Below are 3,897 nucleotides of genomic sequence, written 5' to 3' on the forward strand. Positions count from 1 at the left end.
TATATAGAGGGTGTGGAATTCAATATGTTAACAAGGGAACATTATTCAGCAGCTTTCATTGGACTCTATGAAGCTGCGGGAGTTCATTCTATATAGAGGGGGTGGAATTCAATATGTTAACAAGGGAACATTATTCAGCAGCTTTCATTGGACTCTGTGAAGCAGAATTAGTTCATTCTACAGGGTGATGAACTGAGAACCAGTACAAACTGGACTCCATTAGGACTCACAATGCTTCTCTTATCACTGCAGTCACTCAAACACGGTGTTTATTATTATTTTGTTGCTCAGTCTGTGTTGCTTTGACTGTGAGTTCAGGAGCTGCTCTTCAGTTCTAGCTGCGCTGCCATAGTTATTGTATTGTGAATCGGTACAGCCCTGGCTAGGACTACAGCTCCCAGCATGCCTCTGCACCCGGGGCAATGGTGAGGGATGCTGGGAGCTGTAGTTCTTTCACTGCAGTGCGCTGGGCTGTGGTGTAGACACGCGGGACACGGGCTAGATCGGCCAGTCTGTATACACGCATCGTATAGTAACGTGTCTCTGTCTAAAGAGAGACGAGGCAGGGCTGTCAGAGTTAAAAGGTCACGGTGTCAAAATATTAAAATGAAACGAAATTGAAAAATCTCAAACTGTATATAACTGTTAAACGAAACACGCCCGTTTTTTTTTTAAATGTATGTATTTATTAATAATTGTCTTTTTATATTAATGAGATGAATAAAAATCACGATGTGTGTGTGAAGTTCAGCCGTCTCTTATTTTAAATCGGAACAAAATTGGGCAGTTTTATTTTTGAAATGTTTTATACCGTTTTTATTTTTATTTAGATAGATATAGATATAGATATATACATGAAACCAGAGAATTATTTCACAGAATTACACGCTAACCAAACGTATGTAACCAAAATAAATGTTATGTACGCTTTTTTTTTTTTTTTTTAAATAAAGTTAGCTTTGAAAAAAAAACAGACGGCAAATAGCCATCTTTAGTTTGGGCAGGGAATTCAATCGATGTGAAATAGCCATTGCAGTTAAGGGCATGTTGTGTCAGGGGAGATTGGCCGTGTGCGTCATTTTAATTCGAGACAGCTTGCTTTTATTAATGACTTGTCTTTAAATTTGGAAATGCAACCGGTTTAAAAGCAAAGACATTGCCCTCTTATCTCTGTAAGGGGTTTGGAGAAGTTAAGGGCAAGGCGAAGCGGCACAGGGCGCCATCTTAACGAGTGGCAGCAGCAGAGAGTCGGTCGCTCTCTGAGGTGAGTCGGAGTTTAAAATCGATTTTGAATTTAGTTATAAAAAACAACGAAGACCCTTAAATTCAACTAGCACGTGTGTGTGTCGTTTTTAATTCGCTGGGTTTTGACAAAGAGAAATATAAATAAATATATATAGTCGAGTCGAGTTTATTAAACGGGCCTTCTCTCTGTCCTTCACAGCAAGCATGATATTATAATATTATAATAATATTATCATGATGTTATAATAATATCGATCTCGTTTTAAAATGTAAGCACGTCGTGTTCGTGTTTATTTTCCTAATAAGTAATGTGCGACATTACAATGTCCTTTTTAAAAAATAAAATGTTATTTTTCCTAACCGTGTGTTTACTTCTTCTTGTTAGTAGGGAAATGTGTAAAAAAAAGTGTAGTTTTCACATCCTGCCGCACGATGGCGGTATCACCCCAGAAATTAAGTGTCTTTTTAAAGGGAGGGGCCGGTGATCATGTTAATAAAGCTAATAAGAGGTGAGAGAATGGATTTTAAAGATGGGCAGCGCTCCTTTAAAGGGAGGGGTTAGTGATCATGTTAATAAAGCTAATAAGAGGTGAGAGAATGGATTTTAAAGATGGTCAGCACTCCTTTAAAGGGAGGGGCCGGTGATCATGTTAATAAAGCTAATAAGAGGTGAGAGAATGGATTTTAAAGATGGTCAGCGCTCCTTTAAAGGGAGGGGCCGGTGATCATGTTAATAAAGCTAATAAGAGGTGAGAGAATGGATTTTAAAGATGGTCAGCGCTCCTTTAAAGGGAGGGACCGGTGATCATGTTAATAAAGCTAATAAGAGGTGAGAGAATGGATTTTAAAGATGGTCAGCGCTCTTTTAAAGGGAGGGGCCAGTGATCGTGTTAATAAAGCTAATAAGAGGTGAGAGAATGGATTTTAAAGATGGTCAGCGCTCTTTTAAAGGGAGGGGCCGGTGATCCTGTTAATAAAGCTAATAAGAGGTGAGAGAATGGATTTTAAAGATGGTCAGCGCTCCTTTAAAGGGAGGGGCCGGTGATCATGTTAATAAAGCTAATAAGAGGTGAGAGAATGGATTTTAAAGATGGTCAGTGCTCCTTTAAAGGGTGGGGCCGGTGATCATGTTAATAAAGCTAATAAGAGGTGAGAGAATGGATTTTAAAGATGGTCAGCGCTCCTTTAAAGGGAGGGGCCGGTGATCATGTTAATAAAGCTAATAAGAGGTGAGAGAATGGATTTTAAAGATGGTCAGCGCTCCTTTAAAGGGAGGGGCCGGTGATTATGTTAATAAAGCTAATAAGAGGTGAGAGAATGGATTTTAAAGATGGTCAGCGCTCCTTTTAAAGGGAGTGGCCGGTGATCATGTTAATAAAGCTAATAAGAGATGAGAGAATGGATTTTAAAGATGGTCAGCGCTCCTTTAAAGGGAGGGGCCGGTGATCGTGTTAATAAAGCTAATAAGAGGTGAGAGAATGGATTTTAAAGATGGTCAGCGCTCCTTTAAAGGGAGGGGCCGGTGATCATGTTAATAAAGCTAATAAGAGGTGAGAGAATGGATTTTAAAGATGGTCAGCGCTCCTTTAAAGGGAGGGGGCCGGTGATCATGTTAATAAAGCTAATAAGAGGTGAGAGAATGGATTTGAAAGATGGTCAGCGCTCCTTTAAAGGGAGGGGCCGGTGATCATGTTAATAAAGCTAATAAGAGGTGAGAGAATGGATTTTAAAGATGGTCAGCGCTCCTTTAAAGGGAGGGGCCGGTGATCATGTTAATAAAGCTAATAAGAGGTGAGAGAATGGATTTTAAAGATGGTCAGCGCTCCTTTAAAGGGAGGGGTCAGTGATCATGTTAATAAAGCTAATAAGAGGTGAGAGAATGGATTTTAAAGATGGTCAGCGCTCCTTTAAAGGGAGGGGCCGGTGATCGTGTTAATAAAGCTAATAAGAGGCGAGAGAATGGATTTTAAAGATGGTCAGCGCTCCTTTAAAGGGAGGGGTCAGTGATCATGTTAATAAAGCTAATAAGAGGTGAGAGAATGGATTTTAAAGATGGTCAGCGCTCCTTTAAAGGGAGGGGCCGGTGATCATGTTAATAAAGCTAATAAGAGGTGAGAGAATGGATTTTAAAGATGGGCAGCGCTCCTTTAAAGGGAGGGGTCAGTGATCATGTTAATAAAGCTAATAAGAGGTGAGAGAATGGATTTTAAAGATGGTCAGCGCTCCTTTAAAGGGAGGGGCCGGTGATCATGTTAATAAAGCTAATAAGAGGCGAGAGAATGGATTTTAAAGATGGGCAGCGCTCCTTTAAAGGGAGGGGCCAGTGATCATGTTAATAAGCTAATAAGAGGTGAGAGAATGGATTTTAAAGCTGGTCAGCGCTCCTTTAAAGGGAGGGACCGGTGATCCTGTTAATAAAACTAATAAGAGGTGAGAGAATGGATTTTAAAGATGGTCAGCGCTCCTTTAAAGGGAGGGGCCGGTGATCATGTTAATAAAGCTAATAAGAGGTGAGAGAATGGATTTTAACATTATTCTGAATTCTGAATTTCAGGATGTTCAGGGCTGTCCGTGTACTGCCTGTTTCTCGGTCCTGCAGCCGGACATGGCTTCTAAGGACCCAAAGCTGTCCACTCTATTCCAAGGACCCCA

The 3,897-nt window shown here is 40.4% G+C and overlaps 1 protein-coding gene across 1 annotated transcript in view; it reads left to right on the top strand.

The window, feature by feature from the left end:
• Positions 1 to 968: 968 nt before the first annotated feature.
• Positions 969 to 3,897, top strand: part of nudt8 (nudix (nucleoside diphosphate linked moiety X)-type motif 8) — a 6,913-nt gene continuing 3,984 nt past the window's right edge. Inside the window, 2 exon segments of the mRNA XM_059018834.1 lie at positions 969 to 1,264; positions 3,800 to 3,897. The exon segment at positions 3,800 to 3,897 is cut by the window's right edge and continues 771 nt beyond it. The gene's annotated coding sequence lies outside the window, so the exon portion shown is untranslated.

Source organism: Acipenser ruthenus, unplaced genomic scaffold (genome assembly GCF_902713425.1).
Source record: "Acipenser ruthenus unplaced genomic scaffold, fAciRut3.2 maternal haplotype, whole genome shotgun sequence".
Lineage (NCBI taxonomy): Eukaryota > Metazoa > Chordata > Actinopteri > Acipenseriformes > Acipenseridae > Acipenser > Acipenser ruthenus.